The sequence below is a fragment of the Apodemus sylvaticus genome, chromosome 2 (assembly GCF_947179515.1).
Source record: "Apodemus sylvaticus chromosome 2, mApoSyl1.1, whole genome shotgun sequence".
NCBI classification, from domain to species: Eukaryota; Metazoa; Chordata; class Mammalia; order Rodentia; family Muridae; genus Apodemus; species Apodemus sylvaticus.
The window spans coordinates 175,320,917-175,341,596 of record NC_067473.1 but is presented as its reverse complement, the minus strand read 5'-3'; the positions used below and the strand labels follow the sequence as shown (position 1 = coordinate 175,341,596).

General features: G+C 42.9%; 1 protein-coding gene across 2 annotated transcripts in view; it reads left to right on the top strand.

Moving 5' to 3' along the window:
- Positions 1 to 5,623: 5,623 nt before the first annotated feature.
- Eps8 (epidermal growth factor receptor pathway substrate 8) overlaps positions 5,624 to 20,680 on the top strand; it is a 169,930-nt gene continuing 154,873 nt past the window's right edge. For both annotated transcript variants that reach the window (XM_052175169.1, XM_052175168.1), the window contains exon 1: positions 5,624 to 5,835. The gene's annotated coding sequence lies outside the window, so the exon portion shown is untranslated. The remainder of the gene's footprint in view (positions 5,836 to 20,680) is intronic.

The following is a 20,680-nucleotide window of genomic DNA, read 5'->3' as shown; positions in this document are numbered from 1 at the left end:
AGAACTTCAATTCAGAAACTGCCTCCCTGAGGTTGACCTTAAGGTAAGTCTATGGGGGCTTTCAGTGATTAACGTGGCAAGACTCAGCCCGCCTATGGTGGGGGGTGCCACCCTTGGCTCGGTGGTCCTGGACTTCCCAAGCAAGGCAGCTGACCTTGAGTCTGGAGAACAAGGCAGTGCTTCCCCAAGGCTCTGCTTCAGTTCCTGTGCAGGAGCAGTCCTCCCCTGGCCTGCCTCAGTGGTGGACCGAGGCCTGGGACATGGGAACAAATTCACCCTTTCCTCCCTCAGGTTACTTTTGGCAATGGTGTTTATCACAGCACGAAAGGGCAAAGTAGGCTTTAAGGCAGGCTGTGTTTTCAAACAGCGGGGTTGCTGTTTGGTGGCAAATGTGGAGCTGTGTCCTCAGACAGAACACAAATGCCGTTTTTCAAATTTCATACTCAGATGGTGCTAATGTATGGGTCAATAACCGTCATGTTCAAGATGTACATTTCTCTCTCAATGATGTAGAGACACAACAATTTCCAGGAGGAGCAAACCTTGTCGTTAGATAATAAACTCACATTTCAAGTTAGAAACAGGGTCCCCGTGGCTCTGTTGGGCAATCAGTGGTTCATCTGGAAGACCCCTGAGCTAGTCCAAGGTTATGGATAACAGCCAGAGAGACCTTTGAACGACTAGAGGCTCAATAATAAGATCTGACTGGGCCACTCTCACCACCAACTAGAACTACAAACGCCTAGTCCTCTGCTTCCTGGCCCACAGCCTTTCCCTTCCACTTGCTGTCTCCCTGCATTAAGAGCCCCCAACTGCATGCACCTTTGCTGGCTTTTCCAGGGCAGACAAGGCTGGGCTTGGGACAGATGCACCTGCAGTTCCTTATAGACTATCCTAGATTATTTCCCTGGGGCTCCCTACCCCAGATACCCCTCGATCGTAGAACTAACCACTGTTCTGAGCTTTGCGATATTCTTGTGTTTGCCACCGTATTACCGGAGATGAATCCTTGTCAATAATATTTGCTTTTGCTCGTTTCTGACCCCATGAGAAGGGTGTTTTAGTGCCTGTAATCTGTGCCATCTTCCTGATTATAACATGCAGAACAAATGTAGCTGAACATAGCAGTTGCTTCCTCCTGTTCACGGTAAGGGAAGTTTATAGTATCTAAATATATTAACATACATTTCTTTTTTTCTTGCGGTTCTAAATAGTTTGGGCATTTTTGTTTTGTTGTTGTTATTGTTGTTGTTGTTTGACAGGTTATCACTATGTTGAGGCTCTTGTTGTTTGACCTAGAATTGGCTATGAAGACTAGACCAGCCTCAAGTTTAAAGAGATTCACCTGCCCCACCTCCTGAGTGCTGGGATTAAAGGTAAACTCTAACACACCTGGTTAGTTTTATATAATTTAAATTTTTCCTTCTGATTTTGTCTGTGATCTGGGAGTTATTTGAAAGTCTGTTTAAATATCTCTGATGTTAATCTTTAGGCTTGTGCTATAGTTTAAATTTACTTCTAAATACAAAGCTTAAAAAAACCAATTAGTTGGCTACTGATTCCCAACTCTATTTCCTTAAAAGTATACATGAATCTGGACCAAGTCAGTGAATTATTGTCGCCTGTGTGTCAAAACCACTATCCAGTCTGCCCTGGTTCCCCACCCCCCCCCCCCCATAGTTGACAAACTAAGCATGGTTGGCACATTCTGAATGGATGGGACTCTCAGAAGATGAAGTGTATGGGGACGTAAGTTCTAATTCCTGTATACAAATAAAGTTTTATTGCAACACCATCAAGGTAATTCTTATGTGTGTGGGTGGCTACTTTTGATCTATGGAGGGGCAGCAACCAGAAATCACTGACCTACAGAGCAGAGGCGTTCTCTATGTGGCTTTTGACAGAAAAAGTTTTCCAGCCCCAGGTCCAGAGGTACCGAGCCTTAGAAACATGTTAGGAGATGGAGGTAGTATGATTATTTTCTGTGAGTTTGATGAAAATGTGTGTCTTATTTGCAAATGCCATATATAGTCATATAGACATGTTTATACACATATACATACTTACATACTACATACATGCATATACATACATGCATATGCTCAGAGGGAGAGCAATATCTCTCAATAGCCTCATGGATTTTTGAGACACCTTCCCAACTACACCACTTGTGTGTGTGCGCATGCTTGTGCATGTGTGTTTTGCTAACAGAGACATCCAGATTACTGAGGATTTAAGTAAATATATTTACATAAAGCATTTTCACACTGCAGTGACCTTATGGGAAGGTTTAGTTGCAATCTTACTCTGAGTGTTTTGCTTAAGGACATTTAAAATTAAGATTCGGCCTTCTTGAAGCAATATAACTTCAGAACAGTTTAACAGGGGGGGGTGGGGGTGCGGGGGCGGGGTGCTGGGGTGGGGTGGGGGGGAGATTTGGCTACTAGGTCATGCTTAGGTGATTGGGATCAGATACAGCAATCATATTCTAAACTTCGTCCAGAGACATGTCTTGTATCAGGTGTGTTCACAACTCAGAACTGGGCTGGGCCTTCAGCTCAACTAAAACACTTGTTAAGCATGCTCCAGGCTTGAGTTCAAAATGCTCATACTGCAAACACATGTGCACACACATACCACACACACACACACACACAAAGGCACATGTGTGCACACAGGTTAGAGAGGCTATAGGTCTACACATAGTAGTTCTTAGATCCCTGTATCAGGTTATAAGGTAGAATTATGGAGATCCTTTAAAGAACTGTGAAGAATACTTCTGACTAAAGTCCCCAGATAAAACTCTGCCATTAAAAATTTACACAATAAGAAAAAAATCCCACAATTTCTGCCATTTCTTTTTGTGACTTGAAAAGAAATCTGTGTTCTTAGCATTTGTATATTTTGGTAGATGTATATTTCAATGTATAAACTGAATCTAGTGTTTAGCATACATTACCTCATATAGGTATTATATTTTTGTGATGAGACTATTTAAAATCAGCTTTTACCTATTATGAAATATCTGAAATGAAACTTTTGGTATGCAGTTTTTATACCCAGCTGTAAGCTCAATCAACATGTGGGATGCTCATCTATTTGATATATTTTTGTTTATTCTCCTCTACATCATTTTTTTTGTTCCATATGCCATTAACAAGTGAGTATTTTCCCATTTGATTGAAGAGACAAGGCCTTATGTAGTTTTGGCTAACCTTGAATTGCTACATGACAAAGTGTAGCTTTGAACTCCTGATTTCCCTGGCTGTGTTTTCTAAGTGCTGCAATCATAGGCATGTGCTAAACATGCCTAACAATAAGTGATATCTTCAAACAATAAAAACATATACGGTAGCACTATAAACAGCTAAACTCAAGCTGTTATGATGGCACAGTGGGTGACAGAAGTTGCTGTCAATCTTGATATCCTGCGTTTAGTTCCTGGAACCCAGGTAGTGGAAGGAGAGAATTAAGAACTGAGTTGAGTCTGGCAAGTTTTCTTCTAATCTTTATAGTTGTGCCACGGCACGAGAGAGAAAGAGAGAGAGAGAGAGAGAGAGAGAGAGAGAGAGAGAGAAAGAGACAGAGAGACAGAGAGACTAAAGAAATAGAAATCCATTAAAAAAATTTAAACAGGAAAATTTGACATTGAATCTTAGCAAATTATAATCCAGATTACTCAAATGGAACAAATAAGACCTATACATCAAACTTATATATACTTAAAGCTTATAGTTATATTTTAATATAATTAATATTTTTAATATATTTATATATTTTAATATAATTAATACAATATAGTTAATATTTCTAAATTTAAAGGGAACATTAAGGTTTAACAATATAGAATTACAGAGAGTATTAAGATGGAAGATTGAAGTTCCCTTAATATAGGCCTCTTCTAGTTAACTCTAGGCAGTCCTCTTGCCAAAAGAAAACTGGATATATATGTTTGGGATGTCTTGCTGGAAGGGTTGCTTGGATCAAGGGTCAGTGATGATTTTAGTTTCTTGCCGTGTGTGTGTGTGTGTGTGTGTGTGTGTGTGTGTAATTTCAGAGAATAAAAACCGTAAAGCTCATCTGAGTAAGAAAAGAATGGTTCTGACAGCTGGGTGGTGGTGGACACGCCTTTAATCCCAGCACTTGGGAGGCAGAGGCAGGCAGATTTCTGAGTTCCAGGCCAGCCTGGTCTACAGAGTGAGTTCCAGGAAAGCCAGGGCTACATAGAGAAATCCTGTCTTGAAAAAAACAAAAAACAAACAAACAAAAAATGGTTTTGACAGATTAATTTTATGTAAGTCCCAAAGGTCGATCTATACCAGTCTGCAGTTTAAGGAGAGCTGATTTGAGAATATAAATCTATTTATGTAAGCCGTGGAGTAGGCAGGCATGGATTTTAATCCTAATATCAGAATTGGCTTTGGCAAAAAAGAAAATTCTGAATATCATTTTCTCAATTTTCCCAAAGTGACAATTCATTTAAGGGTTAGTGGTGATGTAAGTAAATTTCTTAGTTCCTGGCATAGATTGCCAACTAACAAATTCTAGTTATCGATATGATCTATCAAAACCAGCTATTTCCAACACTGGGCATGTTCAAGTGGATGTCAGTCTATTGGGAATGTTGGATGGAAGATTCTAGATGAAGGCAGGAGATTGAACTTAATCACAGAATCTATCGCTGCCCCCTTTTATTCTCCACCTTGGCCTGGTAATTAACATTCTCTTCAATGAGCTTCTGCTTGCCTCGCAAAGCAGGTAGGCCCAGCTATTTAAGCCAAGTTTTGTTTAATAGTCTGGCTTGGCTTTTGGAAGTCAATTGCCTTGGGAGTTAGAAGGGCCAGGGTGTCTGGGGGCGTAGCTGTGACAACGGAGGTATTGTAAAAGGGAAGAAAATGCCAGGTTCAGGAGAGAAGAGTAGCAGATTCTTATTCTGTGGCTCCAATGATTGAGCCAGGGAACACTGGGCAGTGGTGAGTAGTTATTACTGGACTAAAGAGTCTCCCAGACTCGAAACTCCACCAGGCTCTTGGCAGGAGCGCCTATGAAAAATGGGATCCAGGACGCCTTGTGAGACAGGTCTGGGCTTGCTGGCTATATCCAGGGACTAGAGTTTTTGTAGCCTCTCTAAACCAGTGAAGCCCTTGGGTACCACTTGCACACTGCATTCATTGGGTTGAGGAGATGGTAAAGGAGTAGACTAACAGACAGGACATAGGTCAGAGCTAGGGAATCCCTTCCGCTGGTAGCTGGGTAGGGCAGAAACTCTCTGATTAACACTGGCCATCAGTTGTGCAGCAGCACCTGGCCACAGTCACCTGAACACTCTTTTCCACCTAGAGCATCAAACCCCTGTCCCAGGCAATGCTCTGCAGACCCAGGTCAATTCACTTGAGGAATTGTAGACGTCAGTCTGAGGCTGGGGGCCCAGGTCTCCTGTGCCTGGTGCCATGCTCACCTTGCCAGGTGAAGCCCTCGGGACCCTATCCCTAGCCCTAGGGTCCACTAGAGACTCAACTGTCCTCAAGACCTAGCAAACGGAGCCCTCTCCCGGCCGCGCCGCGCAGCGCGCGTTCCCGGCTCGCTGCTGGGCATGCGCGGCGCGCGCTGGCTGTGGCCGGGAGCGAGCGGCACGCACACACAGCCCGGGCGGCGGGCGAGGCGGGCTCGTGGGGCGCTGGGCGCAGGGCGCGGGGCAAGCCCCGGTGGCGTGTCTGCAGCGGGGCGCGACAGGCTCTCCAGCTCCGGGATCTTTCTCCCTCGGCCACCTCCCTCGCGTCTAGGAAGGTCGTGGCACTCTGAGAGTAGCGCGGCTGCTCGGAGGGCGGATCCTAGGTAAGAACCCCTCGGACATCGGTGCGGGTTCCCGGGTGGGATTCCCGCGGCGTGGGCTCCCTCTCGCTTTCCCCTAAGGGTCTTCGTGAGCCGGGACCGGAGCGGTGCCAGGCTCAGCGGCCGCTGCGGTTCACTTGGACCCTTTGCAACTGGTGGCGGCGGCGGCCAGGTGTGCGCGGCGCTGCCTCCCCAGCGCGTCCCCGCGCCCGTTCCGCGCACCCCGAAGTCAGGAGACCCGAGCCCCCTGCGGCCTCCTCCCTTAGGGTGGTCCCCGAGACCGTCCCACCCTGAGACCTCACGCTCCCCTAGGCTGCGCGGGCGTACCTGAGTTCGGCACACCTTGACTCCTACCCCGCCCTAATGTCTTGGATGTGGGGCTTTCGGAGCGCCTCTGACCCAGCCCAAGTGGGGACCCCTCGGGAAACCTGTTTGAGATGTGGACCTGCCCTGGTATACACCCTCTAGTTGAGGTAGCTCGCTGTGTTTGAATAGTTGTGAATTCTGGATCACTTTCCAACACCATTTTACTTTTGGGAAGATGGCCTCTCTCTGGCTGTCAATAGTGCTTTGGAGGGTTCCACACCCACCGAGAGACAGCGAAGGCACCCGGGGTCTCATCCCTTCCTTCCTTTCAATGACTACAATACACATGCAAAATCTTTGCACTGCTCTCTGAGACATGCTGTTCAAATCCTCCTCCTGCAGCCCCCAAGTGCTGCTGGCATCTCGCCGGGGCAGGACGCCCTAGGGTTTGGGCTTAAAATCTGGAGACATTTGGAGCTGTGAGGCATTAGAAGAGGAGGTTTTCCTGAGCCAATGTTTCAGCTTATGCATGGCTGCTTTTCTTCTTAAGGTTTCACTTCTTGCCGCAGACAGTAAAAGAAAGAGACAAAATAGTGAATAAGATAGTTCAGATACAACTTGGTTCAGACACGCGTGAGCACTTTGAAGTTTTATTTGGTTTTGCCACTTTGGGGAGGAGGTGGAATTAGGATTCCTGGACGGCTTTTTTATGTTAAAAAAGAAAATCCTCAAAGTGTCTGTGTTGTAGGCTGTTTCTAATTTCTCTCTCTTGAAAGAATGCCATCCTAAGGCTCCCTGGGTTTTGGAACGCCTGTGCTCATTGTGTAAAATTGTAGATCTTGGGACAGTGAGTCTATTGAAATTAAAGTCAATGACATCTCACTTCACCTAGTAAAGATTTACTTCTTTTTGTTTGGTAATTTGTAAAATTGGGGATTGGAGGGTTTGGGCATGCTGCTGTGCCTGTTAGTTTGCTGGTGTGAAAGTCTGTGGCTGACTAGCTTACACCATCTGAAAGTTAAGCTACTCTATAGACTCATCTCATAGATGGTTGTGTACAGTATGCCACAAGCTAGTAAGCTTGTGTGTGTAGAAAGGCTTTCCTGTACCATAGTAGATTAAGACTTTGTAAAATTCCACAAGTAACTCACTTCCTTCATAGCAGGGGAGGGGGGAAAGAAAGGGAAAGTAAGTATCTTTTAAATCCTACCATTCAGAGCCAAGTGTTGCTTACCGGAACTTGGGATGTTGACTTTGTAACAATCTTTTGCTTTCCAGTGTCATTGAGTAGCGTTATAATTGGCAAGTTAGCCTTTTATTAACAGTGGGAAATGCTTTAAGTGAACTCCTATTTAGGATGATTTTTTAAAAAATTCCCTAACAGGAAACTGGTGTTTAATTTTGAACACTTTGCTTATTTGTGGTCAAAGGCAAAGAGTTCATTTTGTGTGCACATAAGCCAGCGTTACCCGGATTCAGTCTACACTGGCTCCTTTCAACCTTGGCTTCTTTGTAACTCTGGGACACAGGCTCTGCTCTCTGCTGTCGCATCTTTTCATCTAGTCTCTTTTCTTCTTCTGAATCTTTTCAGTCACCTGTTTTTATCTTAAAACCTAAGTTGGTTTGAACTAGGTTTGAATAAGAAACTATAAGTCCCAGATTCAAAGCTCTTTATTCCCTTAAGATTTATTGGATGAGTTTTAGCACTAACTTTGTGTAAATTTTAGGTTGTTTTTTTCCCAAGTTGTATTAGACACATTTGTCATTTTGTCTTGGTGCAAAACAACCAGAGTATAGCTTATAAACTTTCAGACATCTGCAGGGGTATCGGAGAGGAAGGGATGGAACTTTTGCCAAAGTACTATACCATAGTATATCCCTCCTGGGAATTGCCCCACCAAATTGTTTGCAGCTGTGGGGAACTGAACATATTTTTCTTAAGAAACACTGTAGTGGAGTCCTTGCAAACAGTGTGAACGTGGGGGTTCTTTAGGTCCACACTATAGCATCTGCAGTCTTTCTCAGATACACACATCCTAAGTGGGAGACGAAGCCTGTCTAGGTGGATGAAGTGCTTGCCAATCTAGGATGAGTTCAGAACATGAGGACCCACGTAAAAAGCTGAAATGCTTCTGAAGTTCCAGTGCTGGGGTACAGAGTGTGAATATAGGGCCTTGCTAGCCAGCTAGTCTACCTCAAAAGACAAGTTGTGTACACATACACACACACACACACACACACACACACACACACACTGAATACTGAAAGCAGTCTGTAAGCTATTTATATGGTTGGTAAAAAGTTCAGCAATGGTGGGGTGGGAGGACTTTGTAACAACTCCTATTAACAGCTGATGTTACTATTGACTCTGCAGTTCAGGGATCCTTATTGGTATAGTATTGTTAACCCTAGCTCACACTTTGAATATATGTCTTTTCCCCTTTGTTTTTTGGTGATTGAATCCAAGGTCTCAGCACACAGCTGCACCACAGAGCCACTCCCCAGGCCTCCCTTAGTTTTAATCTAATGCCTGTTTTCTATCCCAGGACCCATTAGTCAGAACACTGGTTACATTAACTGTTGCAGTTTCTTCAGCTCCAACTGGCTCTGATCCTTTCTTCCTCAGTCAGGTCTTTTCTTTTCTTTTCTTTTCTTTTTCCTTTGCTTTCCTTTCTTTTTTCTTTTCTTGACAACTTTTGCCATTTTGAGGTATCCTGGTCATATAGTTTATAGCATGCTTTTCCCTTTTGAATTTTGTCTTTTGTTTGCCCCAGAGTTAGGCTGCAATTGATCAGGCCTTTGATCCCAGTACTAGGAAAGCTCAGGCAGAAAGAAGGCAGGTTTGAGGCCAACCTGGCTACATAAGGAGGCCCTGCCTTAGTCTGGGTTACCATTGCTAAGATAAAACACCATGGCCAAAAGCAAGCAGAGGAGAAAAGGGTTTATTTGGCTTTTGCTTCTGCATCACTGTTCATCATTTAAGGAAGTCAGGACAGGAACTCAGAACAGACTGGGAACCTGGAGGCAGGGGCTGATGCAGAGGCCATGGAGGAGCGCTGCTCACTGGCTTGCTCTCCATGGCTTGCTCAGCCTGCTTTCTTAAAGAAGCCAGAACCACCACCCCGAGGGTGGCCCTGCCCACAATGGAATGAGTTCTTCCAGATCAATCACTAATTAAGAAAACAAACGCCACACAGGCTTGCCTGTATCCCTATCTTATGGAGGTGTTTTTTTTGTTTGTTTGTTTGTTTGTTTGTTTGTTTGTTTTTTTCAGTTGAGGCTCAATCCTCTTTGATGGTTTTAGCTTGTGTTAAGTTGAATATAAACTAGGCCGTACAGACCCTGTCACAAAATGAGGAAGCTCAGTCACTGTGGGGTTTGGATTGAAAGATGACCAGGGCAAAGTGCGTTGTCCATCACAGGCCACCGTGCATACCAGCAGCAGGGTTATCAGACTTATCTTGATCACTGGCGGAGATAGCATCGGCCATTTTTTTCTGCTGCTAAGTTCCTGGTCTTCCCTTTTTCAGTCCCTCCTCTTGGGAAGGAGTCTCCCAGCACAGCCCAGGTTTAAGGACTGGAGACTTCTCTATCCCTGCGGGCGTAATATCTCTCTACAGCTATATGTTATTTATCATGTGACTAGAAAACAAGCCAGGACATACCATGTCATGAAAAAAGGAAACTCAGCCACCGCGGTCTCAGTATACACCATCAGGGGGCTATCAACCTCATGGGAGATTTTCCTCTTTTCCTTCATTTAATTATTTGGTCACTTGTGTATAAATCTGAGCTCCTGAGTCCTTTACTGTATTCTTGGGGCTCTAATCTAGCCCCCTTTCCCCCAAGCTCAAATCCTTATAACTTGATTCTTGCATCCCTTTGATAATTCCTATCCATCAGCATTTTGTTGTGGTTGTTTGTTTTAAAGCATGTCTTTATACGATTTTCTAGGTTTTTCTTGTATAGTTCTAGTCTAGAATTAGTCCTGTATAGTAACAGGAATTGGGTTCCTGTTACTTGGAACTTTTATTAGAAAGCCAGGTCTGACCCAGAAGTGATGGCACAGGCTTGAAATCACATCTTTCTGGAGGTAGATGTGCCAGGACTGTGAGTTCAAGGTTGGCTTGAGCTGTACTTTGAAAGAAACCAAGGTTTGAGCACTATGTGTATGTGTTAACATAATGTGTATGTGTAAACCAGATTCTCCTGTAGTAAATAAGGAAATAAATCTATGTATAGGGGTTTAGAAAGAGGCAGCCTGTATGTGTACACACACACACACACACACACACACACACACACACACACATATTTCTGCATGTGTGTATATATATACTAAAGGAAATAGAGTTCATACTGGTACAATGCTGGTTGTGATACACATCATTCTGGCGTCTCCCCCATTCGTCTGGAAACTTCCTGTAGCAATGAAGAGAAACCCGCTTCATTCCTCTGCTTGCTGAATTGTTCATTTCCATTATACAAGTTTAGCAGCACTGGCCTTGATAAGCCTTGATAGCTTGAACAGCCACATTGCCGTCTGGAGTCCAGCACCTAAGTGCAGGGCCCTTTGCGTAGTTTAAGCTCACTCTTTCCCCGACTTCACAGCAACTCTCATGAATTGGTTGCACACGCTGCTACTTACAGTCTTATGCCATAGTCTGTTTTCCATCTTGGAATCCCTTGAACCTTAGAGTTTATTTTCACGTACATATTAAGATTAACCCTTGGTGTTATGAAGTTTTGTCAATTTGACATACCTATATTGGAAGTATCAAAGGACTTTGACATATTAAAGTTCTCTCTCTTACCTATTATCTTCATTATGCCTACTTTTTATTTTTTAAACTTTATTATTTTTATTATTTAAATTGGGTATCTCTCTGTGTGCTTGCGCTGGGTGTGCGCTTAAGTGCTATGCCCAGAGGCATCTATCCTGTGGAGCTGAGTTATGTGTGGCTCTGTGCTACTTGATGTTGGTGCCGGGACTTGAACCAAGATTTGCTGCAAAAGCAGCACCTGTTCTCAGTTGCTGAGACACCCCCTTCCCGTTTGCCTAATTCTTAATGAGCTTTAAAAAAAAACATTGTTTAGAGTTCTTGAAGGTTTAAATGGTTTAAAAGTTAAAGATGTTTTTGCTTTTCAGTGCTGGAGAGTGAATCCCGGAGTCTTAGACCTGCCTAGCATTTGTGGAGTTAGTCTCCGGCCCCTAAGAGGTGCTTTGTAAAAATAAGCACCTTTTCAAATATGTTTTGCAAATATTTTCTTCTAGATTGTCTAGTGTTTTTATTCTCTTGCTAGAGGAGGAGTTTCGTTTTGTTTTTAAGTTAAGGCCTCACTATGCCGAGGCCAGAACTCACTGTAGAGTGTGTGGAAAGAATCCATAATCCTAGCTAGCCCATATAAAAGATACACAATCCAGGCATTTTACTTATAAACCATAAGCCTAGATCGGGCAGGTTTAGAGCTATAGTAACTTGTTCCCCAGCCATATGTCCCTTGTTCCTTGCGGTTTCTTCTGCCCTCGTGCTCATGGTCCATCTCCTCTCGTGACAGCCTCCTCCACCTCCATCTTCTTTCTCTTCCTCTCCTTCTGCCTGCAACCCCCTCACAGGATCCTCAAGTCCCACCTTTCTCCCTCCACTGTGCTGCCCAATCACAGGCTCTAGCCTTCTATTGGCCAGTTAGATTGGGGAGCAAGATTCACATAGCTTCACTTGGTATACCTGAGGATCTGCTCAGTGTGTGTGTGTGTGTGTATGTGTGTGTTATGGGGGGGACCACATCTTGTATTTAACATTAGCATACAAGCAGCATCATACCAACCCACTACAATAGTGCAAGCTGGATTAAAACTCATGGTGATCCTCCACACCCAGCTAGATGCTTAAGAGTTTGTAAATGCATTTGTGTGTGTTCATGCATGTGGGTATCTGTGTCCTCAGATATGTGTGTGTATGTGCTTGTGTGTGGAGACCAGAGCATGACGTAAGCTCTTATGTTCAGAACCTTGCCCATCCCTATTGAGACAGGGTCTCTCATTAGCCTAGAGCCCAACAGGCAGACTGGGATGGGTAGCTGTGGATCCCCAAGGACTCCTTGGATCCTCCCGGCCCTGTCTCCCCAGTGCTGGGAACACAAGTACACACTTGAGGGCCTAACTTTCTTTTTTCCTTGTATTCTGTGCCCTGCAGACTGAACTTGGGTCCTCTTGATTTCAAGGCAAGGGCTTTACTGACAGAGACATCCTCTGAGCTCCTGAGTTTTAAGTGTTGATAAAGAAAATCTATCAATTTCATGATTTTGTGTCATATTTTTAAAAAAATGAGTACCTTATATAGTTTTACCTTTTTAACATTTAATGCATTTGTTTGTGTACGTGGGGGGTGGAATACTTGCATATGGAAGTCAGAGCCAGTTTTCTCTTCTCACCATCTGACTTCTGGGGATTGAACTAGGGGCATCAGGCCTGCCAGGAAGTGCCTTTACCTGCTACATGAAGACGGCTCATTAGGTGGCATAGTGAAGATCTAGGAGATCATTTTCAGTTTCCTTCTTGTTTTCTGGTCTACATCCCACTGACAGAGATGTGTGAGGAGTTGCAATGTGTTTATAAAGAATTAGGTTCTGCTAAAGAGGAAACTGGCCAATTAGGAAAAACAAAACACAGAGTGGGAGAACTGGATATATTTGGTTGCTGTTTCTTCCTGGCTCGCTTTGAATCTGAATTTCTTGAAGTCAAGGATCTGAGTCTCAGCTGTGTATCTAACTAGGCACATGACATCATATGAGATACACGCTCAGAGTGGGAACTACAGTAGTGCTTACTCGGTGCAATTGTTGTGGAGGATGGTAAGGAGAAAAAGAAAGTGTGTATGTATGATGTGTATGTGTACACAAATATGTATTTTTTTCCAGTGCATAGTAGGAAAAGAGAGGCTTCCTGTGGACAAGGACTTCAGAAGTGGTTCATTGTGTGACCTGTGGAGTTCAAGAGTGAGTGTCCTGGGTTACTCCAAGACATGCGAGCCAAAGAGGTAGATAAATTTGACTTGGTCATAGTGATGGGGGTGTGGTGGGAACTGTGAACATTCTCACACCTAGAGCTGACAGGAGACTAGATAGCCAGTTATGCTCCATTTTTTTTTTTTTTATATTCAGCAGTGTGAAACTGTTCATTACATTGTAGCAGGGAAGAACAGGACCATCAAAGCTGTTGGAGAATGCTCTGTGTCATCTCTGTTAATCACAGGGCTTTCTGAAGCTTGCCTTCCTGTATGGATGACTGCTCCTTCATTCCCATCATCCTCAGGGGCTGCACAGTACTTGAGAGAGTGAAGCTGGGGGTTTCATGTCAGACTATCCTTACAATTAACAGCAGACTGACTTAAGGATGTAGCCGGTGACAAAGAGCACTTGGCCCTGCTCCAGCCGGCCCAGAGTTTTGAACCATGTACACTTTCTCACAGAATCTGATAGTTATACCTAAGTACACAAAGAATATTTATTAAATAAATTATGCTTTTGATAAGAGGTCAGATTTTGATTGTTGAAAATTATGTTTTTTAATAGAAGAGAATAAAAAATAGCTTGAGGGAAAAATAATGATCAACAGAAGTTTATACTTAAAAGGGAAAGAAAAGGATTTTAATGTTTCTTACAGAAGAATTGTATTTGATTTTATTTTGAAAATGTTATACAGACTATTAGAATACCACTTAGGCTGATCTCTAATCTCAAAATATGTGCACATTTGAAGTTATCTGTGGGTCTGTTGGAGCCACATACTGTTTCTGATGTTGGGATACACTTGCAGTCACTAAACACTGTACTTTTTCTGGATCACTATAGTATTTGTATTTTGTAACATTGTAATTGTTTGTAGTATTTTTCTCTAGATATTAAGAAGTTGAAAATAGCTTAGGGGTTAGAATAAGGATGTGAGGAGAAATAATTGTGAGTCTGTCTGTCTCTTTGAAAGTACTGTGTGTGTGTATGTACATTGTGTGTGTGTGTGTGTGTGTGTGTGTGTGTGTGTGTATGTATGTGTGTTTCTTTGCTTTGTTTTTCAAGTCAGGGTTTCTTTGTTTAGTCCTGTCTATCCTGGAATAAGCTACGTCGACCAGGCTGGCCATGAGCTCAGAACTCAGAGATCCTCCTCCTGCCTCCCCAGTGCTGGAATTAAAGACATGCACCACTACTTTTACTCAATTACTTTTAATATATATTATTCTAGTTCTCTATAATGGTCCTGCCATTCACTGCTGACAAAGAGTTAGAGGGATGTAGAATGTCATGGTTTTACGTGCCTCACCTTAACAGTTTTAATTACATGTACTTGTTTGTATATATGTGTGTATTTGGAGATCAGAGGACAACTTCTGCAGTTGGTTCTTCCCTATCACATGTGTTCCAGGAACTGAACTCAAGTCATCCAGCTGCAGAAAGAGCCTTTTCCCACCATGCCATCTCACTTAACTGTTTGTTTGTTTGCTTCAAGACAGAATTTATTTATCTACTCCTGGCTATCTTGGAACTTGCTCTATAGGCTAGACCACGCTGGCCTGGAACCAGAGATCCACCTGCCTTTGCCTCCCAAGTGCTGGGATGAAAGTCGTGCACCACTGCTATCTGGCTTGACTTTTGAAATTTAAAAGAAAATATACTTGTAAGGCTAGAGAAAAATACTTACCTGCACTGCAAGTCACATTTAAAATCTGTCACATTTAAAATCTGCTCTGTTTTCTTTGGAGGTTGGAGGAGGGGCTTAGACACCTTGAAGTTCAGTAAGTGGCTTCTGACAGCCCGATCGGACTGCACTTGACTGTTCGGTCCTATGTGCAAGGTTAAGTTCCCCAGTGTATCAGTGTGCACTGTTCTGTCCCCAGGAATAGTATGCCCAGCTCTGCGTGCTCATGTGAGGAATCACCAGCCCCATTCCCATGTGCTTTAGACTTAATTATGGCAGACCACACACACACACACACACTCACATGCTCATACATGCTCATATACACTTACAAACATTCACACATGTACTCATATATACTTTCACATACACACACACACTCACATGCTCATACATGCTCATATACACTTACAAACATTCACACATGTACTCATATATACTTTCACACACACACACACTCACATGCTCATACATGCTCATATACACTTACAAACATTCACACATGTACTCATATATACTTTCATACACACACACACACTCACATGCTCATACATGCTCATAGACACTTACAAACATTCACACATGTACTCATATATACTTTCATACACACACACACACTCACATGCTCATACATGCTCATATACACTTACAAACATTCACACATGTACTCATATATACTTTCACACACACACACACTCACATGCTCATACATGCTCATAGACACTTACAAATATTCACACATGTACTCATATATACTTTCACACACACACACACACTCACATGCTCATACATGCTCATATACACTTACAAACATCCACACATGTACTCATATATATACTTTCACACACACACACACACACTCACATGCTCATACATGCTCATATACACTTACAAACATTCACACATGTACTCATATATACTTTCATACACACACACACACTCACATGCTCATACATGCTCATATACACTTACAAACATTCACACATGTACTCATATATACTTTCACACACACACACACTCACATGCTCATACATGCTCATAGACACTTACAAATATTCACACATGTACTCATATATACTTTCACACACACACACACACTCACATGCTCATACATGCTCATATACACTTACAAACATCCACACATGTACTCATATATATACTTTCACACACACACACACACACTCACATGCTCATACATGCTCATATACACTTACAAACATTCACACATGTACTCATATATACTTTCATACACACACACACACACACTCACATGCTCATACATGCTCATATACACTTACAAACATTCACACATGTACTCATATATACTTTCACACACACATACACACACACACAGTCACAAGCAAACACATTTTACCCACCAAGGTCCTTGTAGTCAAGAGGGACCACTGTGCTGGTCATTCTTTCATTTAACTCTTCTGTGGTGCTTGCTAGATCCTGAATAATTGAAAAGCAATGGAATTCTTTCTGTGATAAAAATCTGGCCATTGGGCCAGTTCCTGTCACGTCTTCACATGATACTCACTACGTAAAGTAGTCGGGCTGATGTTTATGACTGAGAATGGGTATCGGGTTGCTTTTTTTCATTAAGCAAAATGACTCTCTGCAGATTTTTATATGTGTTAACTCATGGATTTGCCTCAACTCAGTATCTGACTACTACTTAGTTGTCACGTCTGCTTTTAAATAAATAGAGTATGAAGCCAACCTTGAACAACAGCGTTTAAAGACTAATAGACAAGGGGCTGGCGAGACAACACAGTGGGTAAAGGGGCTTGTTACCAAGGCTGATGGATGACCTGAGTTCAACCCTGGGACTCACCTGGGAGAAGAAGAGAACTGACTCTCCCAAGGTGTCCTCTGACCGCCACATATATGTTGTGTCACATATGTGTACACAAGCACAGAAACACACACATGAGATAAACACATACAGGTAACAAGATAAAAAAGGCAAGGTAACTTTACCGAAGTTTAGGAATCATTGAATTCATGGTTTTTTGTTTTTTTGTTTTTTTGGTACATTAGTGTATTTTCTGTCTTTGGAAAATTACCGGCTGGGTTGGAACATCACGTTTCTTTTTATGGTTCTTTAATTTTTTTGCAGTTCTTCCCCAGATAAAGTTTGAAGTCGCAGTGTCTTTTGATCTGACCACCTTGTACTTTTTACAGTCCATCTTTATCTTAAGCCTTGCCGTGTTTGTGGTCTTGCAGAGAAAGCAGTCCTATAAAAATCTTGTAGCTGATAGCTGACCGTGTGGGTTCCCATTCCACACCTTCCCCAGATGTCAGCTCCCGCCCGCCTCTGGCAGCCTTCCCCAGCCCTCAGCTGACTGCAGTCAAAGTGTCACCTTCCTAACTTTGATCTCTTTGTCTATTACCCCTCACCTCTTTCTCATGCTTGGTGAGACCTTGGCCATGAAGAGGGCCATCTGAATAAAGGAGACATTCATGGTGGTTGTGACAGACGAGGTCATGTTTAGGCAGCTAAGAAGGCTTGGAACAAAGGCGTGATTGAAGCTCTCATTTCCTGCCATCTTATTTGGGTGGGAAGAGGGTTCTTTTGAAAACAGCAAAGTCTCATTATAATAATAAGTTAAATTCTCTCTAGCATAAATATATTAGTGATACTTTAACCAGAATGGATTTTTGTATATTCAAGACAGTCTCATTACATAGCCTTGGCTGGCCTGGAACTTGTAAAAACCAGGCTGGCCTGGAATCACAGAGATCTGTTCATCTCTGCCTTTCCAATGCTGAGATTCAAGGTTTGCACCATCAAGCTCTCTCTCTTTCTCTCTCTCTCTCTCTCTCTCTCTCTCTCTCTCTCTCTGTGTGTGTGTGTGTGTGTGTGTATGCTTTCTATAGGTGTCCTTTATCACTGTAAAAATTTTTAGAATTTAAATTGAGATACATCTCAAGTGGGATTGTTTAATCAGAGGATACTCCACCATATTGGAAAAGCTTTTCAAAGAAGAATGACAATCTAAATTACTTCCAGGGCTTGTCCCCTACCCCTGTATCTCTTATCTGTGGTTAGTTTTATTTTCTCTCTCAGCCGGACAGTTAATGGAACAGTTGAAACCCGATTTTGTCAGCTCTCATTGGACCAAAGGATGGAAGACCTAAAGATACAGAGTGATTTAATCCAATAGATATCAGTCATATTTTGTGTTATTTTATGGTCTTCAAGGTCATCAATATAATCAATCTATTGCTTATATTTTGGAATATAAGTTTAAATGAGATTCTGAACCAGTAATTCAAGTGGGAATGATTGAGTAAAACCTTTTTTTTATTGAATATAGTCTTCATTTACATTGCCAATGGTAAAACCTTTCTTCATTTTCCCCCTCCCCTAAGACCCCCAACCCCTCCTTCCTCCCCCTGCCTCCACGTATATGTCCCTCCACCCAGCACACTCCTACCTCCCCCCCTCAGTTTCCCTTTGTTGTGGCCTCTGTTGAGCCTTTACCTGATCAAGGACCATTCCTCCCACTGATGCCCCATAAGGGCACATTTTTGGCTTCCTCTGCCACATTTTTGGCTGGAACCATGTGTGCCCCTTGGTTGATGGTTCAGTCCCTGGGAGTCTTGGGGCGTCTGGGTGGCTGAAATCATTGTTCATCCCATGGGACTATAAACCCCTTTAGCTCCTCCGGACGACCCTCCAGCTCCTCCATTGGGGACCCCATGCCCAGTCCAATAGTTGGTTGCTAGCATCTGCCTCTGTATTTGTAAGGCTCTGGCAGGGCCCCTCCAGAGACAACCATGACATGCTCCTTTTGGTATACACTTCTTGTTGTCCATAGTAGTATTGGGGTTTGGTGACTGCTAATAGGATGAATCCCCAGGTGGGGCAGTCTCTGGGTGACCTTTACTTCAGTCTCCACACATTTTCTCCCTTATTGTTCCTGTGAGTATTTTGTTCCCTTTCTTAGAGGAACCAAATCACCCTCACTTAAGTCCTCCTTCTTCTTGAGCTTCCTGTGCTGGGTGAATTGTAACTTGTTTATTTTGAGCTTTTGGGCTAACATCCGCTTATTAGTGAGTGCATACCATGTGTGTTCTTTTGTGACTGGGTTACCTCGCTCAGGATGACACTTTCTAGTTCCATCCATTTGCCTAAGAATTTCATGAATTCATTGTTTTTAATAGCTGCAGAATCTGGTAGATGGAGGTGTAAGAGCCCAAATCCATTTTTAGCCTATCTTTATGTCCTTGCTGTGTCTGAGCACTTTGATTATATGTTGTAAGAAATGGTACGTTATTTGATATAAGACTATATTAAATATTTATTTAGTAAATAAAGACAAAACAACAGGGCTTTTAGTTCCAAGCATGGGCATAGATGTCCTTGGAAAACTTAACATCTTGCTATTTCAAAGTAATAACCTTGACTTTGAGTCAGTGTGGACGCTGATTGCATCTGCGGTTTTACGAGCAAAGGATTCTTTTCCCTGGGAGCTGGGGTTGCCTTGTGTGAGTCTCTGAGCGTGTGCATGTGAATCTGGGGTGACGTTTTTCAGGTTAACTAATCCAAGGCTGCAGCTCTTTCTGCCCTGTTCAGTGACCAGCAGAGTCCAGGGTTTCTACAGAGGCTTGCGGACACAGTCTAACTCTTTAGATCCGCAGGACGACTTCAGCTGGGACACCGTTTTAAAGGCTTTTAGCTGTGACCCTTTCAGCACCACCTAGCTTTCTAACTACTCCTGTTAATGTTTTTCCAATATTAATTTTTCTTTCATTGTGAGAGGTTCATATATGTATGCAAAGAAATATGGTCTTACGCCCCATTTCTCCCTTCCAGCTTCTCTTAAGAAGTTGCCTCCTCCCAACTTTATGTCCCCTCTTTACCTTAAAAAAAAAAAAAAAAACCCTGCTAAGTCTAGTTGCTGTTGCCCATATGTGTATGGGCGAGGGATTAGCCCCTGGATTATGGGAAACCTACCAGCGGCCACACACTGCAAAGGATGCTCTCTCTCCTAGAAGCTCTCAGATAAAATGTCTTCAGAAAGGCTGGAAGCCTTCCCATCTGTGCTGGGTGTTTGGTGGGCTGGATCTTATGCAAGTCTCTTACAGATTTTTGAGTTCATGACTATGATATCCAGTAATTTCATTAGTTGGTTCTTTTTGTTGTTGTTGTTTGTTTGTTTTCTTGAGGCAGAGTATAGCTGGCCTGGAGCTCGATATATAGTCCAGGCTGGCCTTGAATTCACAGGTCCAGAGAATCACCTACCTCTGCTATGGAATGCTGGCAATAAAGGTGTGCTTTACCATACCTGGCCTGCTGTGGCTTTTGTTTTCAACTGGTACCCACTATCCCACTATTGTATAACCCTGTGGTATGGATGATATTTTTACATGTATTTATCTTTATTTGTTTATTTATCTTGTCTGTGTATGAATGCATGCCGTTGCCCCTGTGTGGAGATCAGAGAACAACTTGTAGGAATCAGTTCTTTCCTTCCATTCTGTGGATTCTAGGGATGGAAGTGAGGTGGTCAGGTTTGGCAGCTAATACTTTTACTCAATGAGCCATCTCACTGTCCAAACAGTATTTGAAAAAGCAGAATTGTACAAGAGAACTAGGAATGTGTATGTATCTGTGTGTTCATGTGTATGTTCAACATGTGTGTGCATGCTTGCACATTTGTGTGTACACATGTATGCATGTGTGTGCATGCCTGTGTGTGTATATGTGTGTGCATATGTGTATACACATGTGTGCCCATACATGTATGTGCATGTATATGTGTGTGTGTTTTAAGTAGAAAGAATGATTGACTTAGTACCTCACAGAGTGACAGCCATGGTAATAAAGCAGCATTC